This window comes from Manis javanica, chromosome X (assembly GCF_040802235.1).
Source record: "Manis javanica isolate MJ-LG chromosome X, MJ_LKY, whole genome shotgun sequence".
NCBI classification, from domain to species: Eukaryota; Metazoa; Chordata; class Mammalia; order Pholidota; family Manidae; genus Manis; species Manis javanica.
The window spans coordinates 74,094,042-74,109,677 of record NC_133174.1 but is presented as its reverse complement, the minus strand read 5'-3'; the positions used below and the strand labels follow the sequence as shown (position 1 = coordinate 74,109,677).

The window sequence follows — 15,636 nt, the reverse complement described above, 5'->3', positions numbered from 1 at the left end:
GAAAGGGTTATACCCAACTTTATTTCCAGGTGGCAGGTCGGTAAATGAAATCCCATTCACTCAGAGCAAGTCTGCATGCAGCAAGCCTGTTTCTGCCTCTGGGCCACTCTGTCCTCACAGTTATTCTCTGGGCCCCTCTGTCTCCACAGCCATCCTGAACAGCCATCCTCCAGGCCTCTCTGCACAGTTGTCCTGCACAGCCGTCCTCTGGGCCTCTCTGCACAGTTGTCCCACACAGCCATCCTCTGGGCCTCTGTCCTCAGTGCTGCCACCACTCCAGCCTCTACTCGGCTCACCTGTAGCCCTGCCACTGTGTCATGCCCAGAGCACTTGGCAGAGCTCTTTTCATAGAGTCAACAGCCATGTATTGCCCACAGGTATGCAGTGAGCTAGTCAACCATGGCCAGGTGAAAATCCTGGCCACAGGAACTCTCATTTTATCCACAACCACATTATTTACAACAATCAACATATGGAAGCAACCAAAGTGTCCATCAATAGATGAATGGATAAATAAGTGGTACATATACTCAACAGAATATTATTCAACCACAAAAAGGAAGAAATTCTGCCATTGCCACAGCATGGATGGACCCAGAGAGTATCAGGCTAAGTGAAATAACCCAGGCAGAGAAAGACAAATACCACATCATTTCACTAATTTGTGGAATCTAAAAACAAAATAAAACAAGCAGTCACTATGTGTGTGGGTTTAGGGTGGAAGTCTGGGGAAGGTGACAGGGTTAAAGGAGCTCAAAATTCTCAATCATAATATAAGTTGGTCACAGGGATGGCAGTGCAGCATAGAGAATATAGCCAATGATTCTGTAACATCTTGTTGACATCTATGTTGACAGAAAGTAACTGCACTAGTTGGGGTAAGCATTTAATAATATGGGTAACTATTGAACCACTGTGTTGTATCCTTGAAATCAATATAAGATTGTATATCAACTATACTGCAATAAAAAAACCACTGAAAAATAGACTATTTTAGCTGCTTAATAAGATAGTCAAATTTTTTCACACAAAACATTATTTCCAAATACAAAAGAAAAAATATATCGTACTTTTGAGAACATCAGTAATCATGCAAACATACTTTCATCAATTTGTCTTTTGTACAGAAGAAATTAATATATTGATAATTTATGATCACTGACTGACTAAGGAACCTACTCCTTTTGGGAAACACAGATCTCACTTTTCATTGGATAAAGGGGAAATTTGGAAGTTACTTGCATTTGCATAGCTTCTTTAAGATTTGCCATTTTTGTCTAACGTTTATCCCATTTTCCCATAATTCCTTCATTCAAAATATATTTCTTAGTACTTCCCATATGCTATAGTTGGTCATGTGAAGATTTAAAGAATGAATAAGCTTTTTCTCTGTCCCTGAGATGCTCACAATACAAATGGTTCTCAACAATTACTGTCCATCAGAACCACCTGCAGGGCTTCTCAAAACAGATTGTTGGGCCCTACCCCTGGAGTTTATGATTTAGTAGATCTGGGATAAAGCCTGAGTATTTGTATTTCTAACAAGTTCTAAGGTGATGCTGATACTGCTGGTCCAGGGACCACACCTGAAAACTGCTAGACGAGTAGGTGGAAACAACCATGGTAACATAAATAAAAGGCAATGCAAAAAGTGGAATAATAAAGGAATCTAAAGTGTAATAGAATAGAAAAAAAGAAGTGACTGAATTTTCATGGGGAGTGTCAAAGAGAACTTCATAGAGGAGGTAGAAGATAAGCAACAAATTGTTGATTAATCAGGAAAGGATATTTCTGACAGCAGAATTTGTCTTCTTCATTTACCTTCCCTATTGATAAATGAGGTTTGAATGGTAGGTTAGGGCCAGAGCATGAAAGGAATTTTATGCTATATTAGAGAGTTTCAACTTTATCCAATGGAAAATATGTAGTAAGCCAAAGAGATTACAAAATGAAATTTGTGCAGGTAGCCACACAGAGGATGGGCTGGTGTGGGGGTGGCTTACAGAAACTACAAAGATTTGTGCAACAGTCCAAGTCAAAAGCACAGCTGTGCTAAATCAGTGGCAGTAGGGATGGAAAGAATGGAATGGATTCATCACCTTTCTTGCCCATGCCTCCCTATATGAAGCCAATAAAATGCTTACTTTTCATATGGAGCACCTGTTTCCTAGAATGAGCTGGAGCAATTAATGCAGTTTAAATCTAAAGTGCAACCCCTGCTTGTGTGGCAATATACATGGTTGCTGCTGTTGGAAGATTTCATAGTACATCTTTAATTGTGGGCATTTAGCAGACAGCCTCTTATTATTAAGATACTGCTGACTTTTATTGTCAATGTGGCCACAGGACAAAGCTAATAATTACCAGCACCAGAAGCAGCTTGTGGTTTTATATTACATTGAGGTAAATTACACTGGAATTAGAGTGGTTTACTTTTATCAAATGGGGAATAAGCTGTTAATTAACTCCCTGCTGTAGCAATCTTTTTCTGAGCTTGCAACTGTTATTAGGTCTAGATTAAACTGTTGAATTAATTTCCCACTTACTTACTATTTCAAGAGTTTTTAATTTACCTGGCAGCAGTTTTAATGGGAAATTGTATTAGTGAGCATAAATTGTTTTATGGGAAGGGTAAACAGTTTGTGATAATGTTTATTAAGTCATTTTGTTTGAGCAAAAATATAATTGCAGTTTTAATTAGTGCATGGTTGTTGTAGTATTAGGTTTGAGATTACATTATGGCTTTCAGAGAAAACAATCACTCAGGTAATCCCAGCATTTATAACTGATGGAAAATAGAAAGCTATGTCAATATGGCATTGACTTGGATTTTATCCCTTATTTCAGGAAGGAAAATCAGAAATTAAGTGTGTTCTTACTTCATTCATCTTAAGGCTTATTGGCTGCTCACCATCCACTGTGATAGGTATATATGATGTAATACATGGGAAAAGTTAACTGAGAAAATTTAAAGTTCAAGAGGTGAAGATTCCTTTAAGGTAAAACAAACATGTGGAAATAAGGAAATTTATGTACATGGTCAATATAGATTTTTGTGATTTGATATTGGTGATAATACTGGTAATACTACTTGTTTTATAACACCAACAATAATCATGTATTATGTCTACATGGTGTTTTACAGAAGTGGACCAATGGATAATGAATTTAGGAGGTACTTGAGAGATAACAAGGGCATACTGAAAACTGAGGTCTAAAGAGAATAAAATACTTGTCCAGAGATATAGAGCTAGTAATGGAAAAAAAAACATGGGGCTGTTCATACAACTACGGGTGGTTTCTTAGCCCAACATTGATGCAATATATCTTTCCCAAATTAAATAATGTTGGATCTCCTTGTGTAAATAATAAATATTTTATTATATGTGGGATATTATATGCCAAAAAAGTCTGAAAATTTTCCCTATTGTACTTTTAATATTATACTTGTGAATTAATATTAATCTTGTTTTCAATGATACAATTGCCTCAATCATGCCTGTAATTTTGTAGCAATCCTTTATAAAATTAGTGGAACTGTCAAGAAGTCAGTATATATTTAAATGGTCAATATGAGAAAATTAATTTGTAGTACCCTAACATTTATTTTCAATCCCAAAATAACTGTGATAATAATTTTAAATTGGTGCAGTAAGCATTCATGAAATAATAAAATTCCCTTAAACTTAGGTCAGTGGCATAAGGAGGAGCCAAGAGGGCAGCATGAGTAGGGCAGCAGAAATCTCCTCCCAAAACCATATATATTTTTGAAAATACAACAAATACAATTATTCCTAAAAGAGAGACCAGTGGATACAGTACAACAGCCAGGCTACATCTACATCTGTGAGAACTGAGCATCTCACAAAGGGGGTAAGATACAAGGTGCGGCCCATTGGGACAAAAGCACTTCCCCAACCCGGTCTCCCAGGTGGGAGAAAAGGAGTCAGAGTGGGGAAAGAGTGAAAGACCAGGACTGCTAAACAACCAGCTCTAGTAATCCACACTGGCAGTGCGGAAGCACAGTGCATGGTCTGCTGGATATTAGAGAAACAGAACGGAAAAATCTGCAAGCAGGTCCCCGCAACAGGCTCCCCTGGCACATAACAAAAACAAGTGCGTTTTGAAAGTCTTAAAGGGACAGAGACCTCACAACTGGATGGAATTATCCCAGCACACTCAGCCCAGCAGCTGGGAATCCCCGGGAACTGCAGATGCCCTAACCCCCTGGGCGGTGGTGCAGCTCTGAAGCCCCTCATGGCAATAAGCAGCTGGCCAGTCATTCCCCCAGCTGAAAAGGCCCTTGACACAGTGGCCCAGTAGCCTGAAAGCAGCTGCACGTGCCTGTGGCTGAGCGACCCAGGAGCAGCCACACTAGCCCACAGCAGCAGAGGAGTGGCCTGGGAGCAGCCACACACATTCACGGCAATGGCAGAGCAGTTGGGGAGTGGCCACGTGTACCCACAGCAGCAGCAGAGCAGCCCTGGAACAGCTGCGACCCCAGCAGCCGCCCAGAATCTCCACCCAGTGTGCAGACACCCAGGCCAGACCCAAAGTCCACTGCCAGCGCACAGCTGCCTGGTGCAGGGAGAAGAAACTGGGAAAAGGTGCAAAGGGGCACCGCTCTGGAAGGAGAGCCCACCCGGCATACCTGCCACTCCCCGCAGGGCTCTGGACAACCCTGACAGGGATCCTAGCCATGGCAGCTTAGGGAATGAATCCAGAGACTGCTCCAGGAGTGTGGGAAACTGACACAGGCAGCGGAAAAGAGCAACATGACCAGCAAACAAGAAAGGACTTTTTATCCAAGCTGACACATGTGCTACCTGCCTACAGTTACCTCTATCACCATAAAAAGGCAGAAGAATTTGGTGCACTCCAGAATTACCCAGACAACCCTGAGAGAGGGCCTTGGGAGATAGATTTAACCAATCTTCCAGAAAAAGAATTCAAAAAAAGGTCATAACCACGCTGATGGATCTGCAGAAAAACATGCAGGAGCTAAAGGAACAAATAGGGAGGGAGAATACAGAAATAAAACAATCTCTTGAAGGACTTAAGAGCAGACTGGATGAGGTGCAAAAGTCTGTTAATGGAATAGAAATCAGAGAACAGGAGCTCAGAGAAGCTGATGCAGAGAGAGATAAAAGGATCTCCAAGAATGAAAGAGTATTAAGAGAACTGTATGACCAATTCAAATGGAACAATATTTGCATTATAGAAGTACCAGAAGAGGAAGAGAGAGAAAAAGGAATAGAAAGTGTCTTGGAAAAAATAATTGCTGAAAACTTCCCCAAATTAGGGGAGGAAATAGTCTCTCAAATCATGGAGTCCCACAGAACTCCCAACACAAGGGATCCAAGGAGGACAACACAAAGACATATAATACTTAAAATGGCAAAGATCAAAGACAAGGACAGAGTATTAAAGGCAGCCAGAGAGAGAAAAAAGGTCACCTACAAAGGAAAACCAATCAGGCTATCATCAGACTTCTTAACAAAAACCTTACAGGCCAGAAGAGAATGGCATGATATATTTAATGCAATGAAACAGAAGGGACTTGAACCAAGACTACTGTGTCCAGCACGAATATCATTTAAATATGAAAGAGGAATTAAACAATTCCAAGACAAACAAAAGTTGAGGGAATTTGCCTCCCACAAACAACTTCTGTAGGATTTTTTAAAGGGAGTGCTCCAGATGGAAGCACTCCTAATGCTAAATACATGTCAACAGAGAAAATAAAATCACAGCAAAGAAAGCAAACCAACCAAATACAAACTGAAGGCAAAAAATACAATCGACTACACACGAAAGCAGTCAAAGGAAACACAAAAGAGCACATAATAGAACACCTAAAATATAAAAAATGGAGGAGGAGGAATAAGAAGGGAGAGAAATAAAGAAACATTAGACAGTGTTTATAATAGCTTAATAAGAGAGTTAAGTTAGATGTCTAGATAGTAAAGATTCTACCCTTGAACCTTTGGTAACCAAGAATCTAAAGCCTGCAATGGCAATAAGTACATGTTTTTCATTAATCACCCTAAATGTAAATGGACTGAATTCACTAATCAAAAGACACAGACTAACAGAATGGATAAAAAAGCAAGAACCATCTATATGCTGCTTAAAAGAGACTCACCTCAAACCCAAAGACATACACACACTAAAAGTCAAGGGATGGAAAAAGACATATCAGGCAAACAATAGGTAGAATAAAGCAGGTGTTGCAGTACTTCTATCAGACAAAATAGATTTCAAAACAAAGAAAGTAACAAGAGATAAAGAAGGACATTACATAATGATAAATAGATCAGTCTAACAAGAGGATATAACTATAATAAGTATATATGTACCCAATACAGTAGCACCAAAATATGGGAAACAAATAATAACAGAATTAAAGGAGGAAATAGAATGCAATGCATTCATTTTAGGAGACTTCAACACATCACTTACTCCAAAGGACAGATCTACCAGACAGAAAATAAGGAAGGACACAGAGGCATTGAACAACACACTAGAACAGATGGACTTGACAAACGTCTACAAAACTCTACACCCAAAAGCAGCAGGATATATACTTCTGAAGTGCACATGGAACATTTTCCAGAAAAGACCACATACTAGGTCACAAAAAGAGCTTAAGTAAATTCAAGAAGATTGAAACTCTACAAATTAATTTCTCAGTTCACAAAGGCATTAAAATAGAAATAAATTGCACAAAGAAAACAAAAAGGCTCACAAACACATGGAGGCTTAACAACATGCTTCTAAATAAACAATGTATCACTGACCAAATTAAAACAGAGATCAAGAAACATGTGGAGAGAGATCATGGGAAGATGGCGGCATGAGTAGTTCAGAGGAAATTTCCTCCCCAAAACATATATATTTATGAAAATACAATAAATACAACTATTCTTAAAAGAGACACCAGTGGATGCAGTACAACAGCCAGGATACATCTATATCTGTGAGAACTCAACATTACATGAAGGGGGTAAGATACAAGGCATGGCCAGGTGGGACCCAAACACTCCCCCACACCAAAACCTGGTGGGAAGGAAGGAGTCGGAATGGGGAGGGAGTGAAAGCCCAGCACTGCTAAACAACCATCTCTAGAAATCCACACACGGAATGCAGACAAAAGGTGCATGGAGTGCTGGATATTAGAGAAATGGAAAAGCAAAATCTGTGGGAAGGCACCTGCAACTGGTGTCCCTGAAACAAAAGAAAAGCGAGTGCTTTCTGCAAGTCTTAAAGAGACAGGGACCCCATGACTGGAAGAAGTTGTCGCAGAACAGATAGCCATCAGCTGGGAATCCTGGGGAAACATAGGCGCCCTAAACCCCGGGGAGGCAGTGCAGCTCTGAAGCTGCACACGGCAGTAAGCAGCCTGCCTGTTGTTCCTCCAACTGGCACGGACCCTGACACACTGGCCCAGTAGCGGGAGAGTGGCAGCGCATGCCAGTGATGGCAGTGCGGGAAGGGAACGAGAGTAGATCCGAGCACCAGCAGTGCCAGAGGGGATGAAGAGAGGCTTCTGCAAGCCCACAGTGGCATGACTGAACAGCCCGGGAGTGGCTCGTGCACACCAGCAGCAGTGCAGCCATAGGAGCCCAGTAGAGGCCCGTGCAGGAGTGCCCCGCATGCAACTGCAGTGGAGCCAGAGGGAGCAGGCGCACTCCCAGCAGCCAACCGGAATCCCAGCCCAATGCACAGCTGCCCAGGCCAGCCCCAAAGGCCGCTGCTGCCACACAGCTGCCCGGCGGGGGGGCTCCTAGCACGGAGGAGTGCACCTGGCTGACTGCCACACCCTGCACAGCTCCATGATGCTCTGAGGGACACCCCACCCACAGCAGCTTAGGGGACTAATCCGGTGGCTGCTCCAGGAGTGCAGATAACCATCACAGGCAGCGGAGAAGAGCAAGGCATCCAGCAAACAGGAAAGGACTTTCTTCTCCCAGCTGACACAACCACAACCTGCCTACAGCCACAGTTATCACCATGAAAAGGCAAAAAAATTTAGTCCAGTCCAAGATAGTACAAACAACACCTGAGAAAGGATCTGCAGAGGTAGACCTAACCAGTCTCCCTGAAAAAGAATTCACAATAAAAATCAAAAACACGCGACAGAGCTGCAGAGAAATATGCAAGAGCTAATGGATGAAATCTGAAGGGAGATTATAGATGTCCAGGGGGAGATTACAGAAGTGAAACAAACTCTGAAAGGATTTATAAGCAGAATGGATAAGATGCAAGAGGCCATTGATGGAATAGAAATCAGAAAACAGGACCACATAGAGGCTGACACACAGAGATAAAAGGATCTCCAGGAATGAAACAATATTAAGAGAACTGTGTGACCAATCCAAAAGGAAAAATATCCACATTATAGGGGTACCAGAGGAAAAACAGAGAAAAAGGGATAGAAAGTGTCTTTGAAGAAATAATTGCTGAGAACTTCCCCAAACTGGGGGAGGAAATAGTTGCTCAGACTACAGAGGCACACAGAACTCCTGAGAGATGGGACCCAAAGAGGACAACCCAAAGACACATAATAATTAAAATGGCAAAGATCAAGGACACGGACAGAGTATTAAAGGCAGCAAGAGAGAGAAAAAAGGTCACCTACAAAGGAAAACCCATCAGGCTACCATCCGACTTCACAACAGAAACCTTAAAGGCCAGAAGAGAATGGCATGATATACTTAATGCAATGAAACAGAAGGGCCTTGAACCAAGGATACTGTATCCAGCACAATTATCATTCAAATATGAAGGAGGGATAAAACAATTCCCAGACAAGCAAAAGATCAGGGAATTTGCCTCCCACAAACCACATCTACAGGGTATCTTAGAGGGACTACTCTAGATGGGAGCACTCCAAAAAGAACACAGAACAAAACACACAACATACGAAGAATGGAGGAGGAGGAAAAAGACGGGAAAAAATGATCATCAGACTGTGTTTATAACAGCTCAATAAGCGAGGTAAGTCAGACAGTAAGGTAGTAAACAACCTAACCTTGAACCTTTGGTAACCACAAATCTAAAGCCTGCAGTGGCAATAAGTACATATCATTCAATAATCACGCAAAATGTAAATGGACTGAATGCAACAATCAAAAGACACAGAGTAATAGAATGGATAAAAAAGCAAGACCCATCTATATGCTGCTTACAAGAGATTCACCTCAAACCCAAAGACATACACAGATTAAAAGTCAGGGGATGGAAAAAGATATTCCATGCAAACAACAGAGAGAAAAAAGAAGGTCTTGCTGTACTAGTTATCAGACAAAATAGACTTCAAAACAAAGAAAGTAACAAGAGATAAAGAAGGACATTACATAATGATAAAGGAGTAAGCCCAACAAGAGGACATAACCATTATAAATTTATATGTACCCAATAGAGGTGCACCAAAATATGTGAAATAAATACTAAAATAATTAAAGGAGGAAATAGAATGTAATGCATTCATTTTAAGAGACTTCAATACACCACTCACTCCAAAGGACAGATGCACCAGACAGAAAATAAGTAAGGACACAGAGGCACTGAACAACACACTAGAACAGATGGACTTAATTGACTTCTGCAGAACTATACACCCAAAAGCAGCAGTATACAAATTCTTCTCAAGTGCACAGGGAACATTCTCCAGAATAGACCACATACTAGGCCACAAAAAAAGCCTCAGTAAATTCCAAAAGAGTGAAATCCTACCAACCAATTTTTCAGACCAAAAGGAATAAAACTAGAAATAAATTGTACAAAGAAAGCAAAACGGCTCACAAATACATGGAGGCTTAACAACATGCTCCTCAATAATCAATGGATCAACGACCAAATTAAAATGGAGATCCAGCAATATATGCAACCAAATGAAAAAAATAACACAAAGCCCCAACTTCTGCGGGACGCAGAAAAAGCAGTCTTAAGAGGAAAGTATATAGCAATCCAGGTATATTTAAAGAAGGAAGAACAACCCCAAATGAATAGTCTAATGTCACAATTATCGAGAAAAAAGAAGAACAAATGAGGCCTAAGGTTAGCAGAAGGAGGGACATAATAAAGACCAGAGAAGAAATAAATAAAATTGAGAAGAATGAAACAATAGAATAAAATCAGTGAAACCAAGAGCTGGTTCTTTGAGAAAATAAACAAAATAGGTAAGCCTCCAGCCAGATTTATTAAGAGAAAAAGAGTCAACACACATCAAGAAAATCAGAAACAAGAAAGGAAAAATCACGACGGACCCCACAAAATACAAAGAATTACTAGAGTATACTATGAAAAGCTATATGCTAACAAGCTGAAAAACCTAGGAGAAATGGACAACTTCTTAGAAAAATACAACCTTCCAAGACTGACCCAGAAAGAAACACAAAATCTAAACAGACCAATTACCAGCAACAAAATTGAATCGGTAATCAAAAAATTACCCAAGAACAAAATCCCCGGGCTGGATGGATTTACCTCAGAATTTTATCAGACATACAGAGAAGACATAATACCCATTCTCCTTAAAGTTTTCCAAAAAATAGAAGAGGAGGGAATACTCCCAAACTCATTCTATGAAGCCAACATCACCCTAATACCAAAAGCAGGCAAAGAACCCACCATAAAAGAAAACTACAGACCAATATCCCTGATGAACGTAGATGCAAAACTACTCAGCAAAATACAGCAAACCGAATTCAAAAATACAAGAGGATCATACACAATCACCAAGTGGGATTCATCCCAGGGATGCAAGGATGGTACAACATTCAAAAATCCATCAACATCATCCACCACATCAACAAAAAGAAGAACAAAAACCACATGATCATCTCCATAGATGCTGAAAAAGCATTCAACAAAATTCAACATGCATTCGTGATAAAAACTCTCAATCAAATGGGTATAGAGGGCAAGTACCTCAACATAATAAAGGCCATATATGATAAACCCACAGCTAACATGATACTGAACAGTGAGAAGCTGAAAGCTTTTCCTCTGAGATCGGGAAAAAGACAGGGATGCCCACTCTCCCCACTGTTATTCAACGTTGTACTGGAGATACTAGCCACGGCAATCAGAGAAAACAAAGAAATACAAGGATCGAGATTGGTAAAGAAGAAGTCAAACTGTCACTATTTGCAGATGACATGATATTGTACATAAAAAAAATAAAAGACACCATTCCAAAACTACTAGAACTAATATGGGAATTCAACAATGTTGCAGGATACACAATTAACAAACAGAAATCTGTAGCTTTCCTATACACTAACAATGAACTAATAGAAAGTGACATCAGGAAAACAATTCCATTCACAATATCATCAAAAAGAATAAAATACCTAGCAATAAACCTAATCAAGGATGTGAAAGACCTATACCCTGAAAACTACAAGACACTCTTATGAGAAATTAAAGAGGTCACTAACAAATGGAATCTCATCCCATGCTCCTGGCTAAGAAGAATTAATATCATCAAAATGGCCATCCTGCCCAAAGCAGTATACAGATTTGATGCAATCCCTATCAAATTACCAACAGCATTCTTCAATGAACTGGAACAAATAGTTCAAAAATTCATATGGAACCCTCAAAGACCCTGAATAGCCATTGGAATCCTGAGAAGGAAGAATAATGTGGTGGGGATCTCGCTCCCCAACTTCAACCTCTACTACAAAGACACAGTAATCAAGACAATTTGGTACTGGCACAAAAAGAGAGCCACAGACCAGTGGAACAGAATAGAGACTCCAGACATTAACCCAAACATATATGGCCAATTAATATTTGATAAAGGAGCCATGGACATACAATGGTGAAATGACAGTCTCTTCAACAGATGGTGCTGGCAAAACTGGACACCTACATGTAGGAGAAAGAAACTGGACCTTTGTCTAACCCCATATACAAAGGTAAACTCAAAATGGATCAAAGACCTGAATGTAAGTCATGAAACCATAAAACTCTTAGAAAAAAACATAGGCAAAAATCTCTTAGACATAAACATGAGTGACCTGTTCTTGAACATATCTCCCTGGGCAAGCAAAAGAATAGCAAAAATGAACAAGTGGGACTATATTAAGGTGAAAAGCTTCTGTATAGCAAAAGACACCATCAATAGAAGAAAAATGTACCCTACAGTATGGGAGAATGTATTTGTAAATGACAGATCCGATAATGGCTTGATGTTCAAAATATATAAAGAGCTCACCCACCTCAACAAACAAAAAGCAAATAATCCAATTAAAAAATGGGCAGAGGAGCTGAATAGACAGTTCTATAAAGAGGAAATCTAGATGGCCAACAGGCACATGGAAAGATGCTCCACCTCGCTAATCATCAGAAAAATGCAAATTAAAACCACAATGAGATATCACCTCACACCAGTAAGGATCGCCATCATTGAAAAGACAAACAACAACAAATGTTGGCGAGGTTGTGGAGAAAGGGGAACCCTCCTACACTGCTGGTCGGAATGTAAATTAGGTCAACCATTGTGGAAAGCAGTATGGAGGTTCCTCAGAATGCTCAAAATAGAAATACGATTTGACCCAGGAATTCCACTTCTAGGAATTTACCCTAAGAATGCAGCACTCCAGTTTGAAAAAGACAGATGCACCCCTATGTTTATCGCTGCACTATGTACAATAGCCAAGATATGGAAGCAACCTAATGTCCATCAGTAGATGAATGGATAAAGAAGATGTGGTACATATACACAATGGAATATTACTCAGCCATAAGAAAAAAACAGATCCTACCTTTCGCAAGAACATGGATGGAGCTAGAGGGTATTATGCTCAGTGAAATAAGCCAGGCAGAGAAAGACAAGTGCCAAATGATTTCACTCATATGTGGAGTATAAGAACAAAGGAAAACTGAAGGAACAAAACAGCAACAGAATCACAGAACCCTAGAATGGACTAATAGTTACCAAAGGGAAAGGGACTGGGGACGATGGGTGGGAAAGGAGTGATAAGGGCGGGGAAAAATAAAGAGGGCATTACAATTAGTAGGTATAGTGCTTGGGGGTAATGGGGAGGGCTGTGCAACACAGAGAAGCAAGTAATGAGTTGACAGCATCTTACCACACAGATGGACAATGACTGGGAAGGGGTATGTGGGGGGGACTTGGTGAAGGGGGAACCTAGTAAACATAATGTTCTTTCTGTAATTGTAGATTAATGATACCAAAATTAAAAATAAAAAAAATACACAATAAACCTCTGTAGCTCCAACCTCTACCTTTTTTGGGCAGTTTGTGTGGAGTGCTGGATGTGAGATCACTTCTGCAATTAATATTACTAGATGCAATACGACCAGAACCAAGAGTGGCAATACTGGAAATGAGATCGTCCCGGAAGTAATATCATTATGAGCTTGTCTACATAAGCTGTGCTCAAAAATAAAACTGCATCACTTGTTCACAAGCAGTCAGTGAACCCCCTAAAAAAAAAAAAGAAACATATGGAGACAAATGACAATGAGAGTAAGAGCATGAATCCCCAACTTCTGTGGGATGCAGCAAAAGCAGTTCTGAGAGGAGAGTATATAGCAATCCAGGCATATTTAAAGGAGGAAGAACAATCCCATGTGAATAGTTTAAAGCCACAATTATTGAAACTGAGAAAAGAAGAACAAATGAAGCCCAAAGTCAGCAGAAGGAGGGACATAATAAAGATCAGAGAAGAAATAAATAAAATTGACAAGAATAAAACAATAGAAAAAATCCATGAAACCAAGAGCTGGTTCTTTGAAAAAATAAACAAAATAGAAAAGACCCTAGCTAGACTTACTGGGAGAAAAAAAGAATCTACACACATCAAAAGAATCAGAAATGGGAAAGGAAAAATCAGAACGTACCCCACAGAAACACAAAAAATTATGACAGAATACTATGAAACTCTATACACTAACAAGCTGGAAAACCTGGAAGAAATGTACAACTTGCTTGAAAAATACAACCTTCCAAGACTGAAAGAAGAAACAGAAAATATAAACAGACCAATTACCAGCAAAGAAATTGAATCAGTAATCAAAAAACTACCTAAGAACAAAACCCCAGGGCCAGATGGATCCACGGGTGAATTTGATCAGACATATAGAGAAGACATAATACCCATTCTCTTTAAAGTTGTCCAAAAATTAGAGAGGAGGGAATATGTCCAACCTCATTCTATGAAGCCAGCATAACTCTAATACCAAAGCCAGGCAAAGACCACACCAAAAACTAAATTACAGGCCAATATCCATGATGAACATAGATGCAAAAATACTAAACAAAATATTAGCAAACCGAATTCAAAATACATCAAGAGGATCATACAGAATGATCAAGTGGGAAAAATCTCAAGTATGCAAGGATGGTACAACATTCAAAAATACATCAACATCCTCCACCACATGAACAAAAAGAAGGACAGAAACTACATGATCATTTCCATAGATGCTGAAAAAGCATTTGGCAAAATTCAACATCCATTCATGATAAAAACTCTCAACAAAATTGGTACACAAGGCAAGTACATCAACATAATAAATGCCATATACGACAAACCCACAGCCAACATCATACTTAACAACAAGAAGCAGAAAGCTTTTCCTCTGAGATTGGGAACAAGACAGGGATGCCCACTTTACCCACTGTTATTCAACATGGTACTGGAGGTCCTAGCCATGGTAATCAGGCAAAACAAAGAAATACAGGGCATCCAGATAGGTAAAGAAGAAGTCAAACTGTCACTATTTGCAGATGACATGATATTGTACATAAAAAAAATAAAAGACAACATTCCAAAACTACTAGAACTAATATCGGAATTCAGCAAAGTTGCAGGATACAAAATTAATACACAGAAATCTGTTGCATTCCTATACACTAACAATGAACTAACAGAAAGAGAAATCAGGAAAACAATTCCATTCACAATTGCATCAAAAAGAATAAAATACCTAGGAATAAACCTAACCAAGGAAGTGAAAGACCTATACCCTGAAAACTATAAGACCCTCTTAAGAGAAATTAAAGAAGACACTAACAAATGGAAATTTATCACACGCTCTTGGCTAGGAAGAATTAATATTGTCAAAGTGGCCATCCTGCCTAAAGCAATCTACAGATTCAATGCAATGCCTATCAAAATACCAACAACGTTCTTCAATGAACTGGATCAAATAGTTTTAAAATTCATGTGGAACCACAAAAGAACTGGTATAGCCAAAGCAATCCTGAGAATGAATAATAAAGTGGGGGGGATCTCACTTCCCAACTTCAAGCTCTATTACAAAGCTACAGTAATCAAGACAATTTGGTACTGGCACAAGAACAGAGCCACAGACCAGTGGAATAGAATAGAGACTCCAAACATTAACCCAAACATATATGGCTAATTAATATACAATAAAGGAGCAATGGACATACAATGGGGAAATGACAGTCTCTTCAACAGATGGTGCTGGCAAAACTGGACAGATACATGTAAGAGAATGAAACTGGATCACCATCTAACCCCATTCACAAAAGTAAATTCGAAATGGATCAAAGACCTGAATGTAAGTCATGAAACCATAAAAGTCTTAGAAAAAAACATAGGCAAAAATCTCTTGGACATAAACATG

The 15,636-nt window shown here is 39.6% G+C and overlaps 1 protein-coding gene across 2 annotated transcripts in view; it reads right to left on the bottom strand.

Annotated features, from left to right (window-relative positions):
• Positions 1-15,636, bottom strand: part of DACH2 (dachshund family transcription factor 2) — a 722,046-nt gene that overhangs the window by 370,898 nt on the left and 335,512 nt on the right. The window lies entirely within an intron of this gene.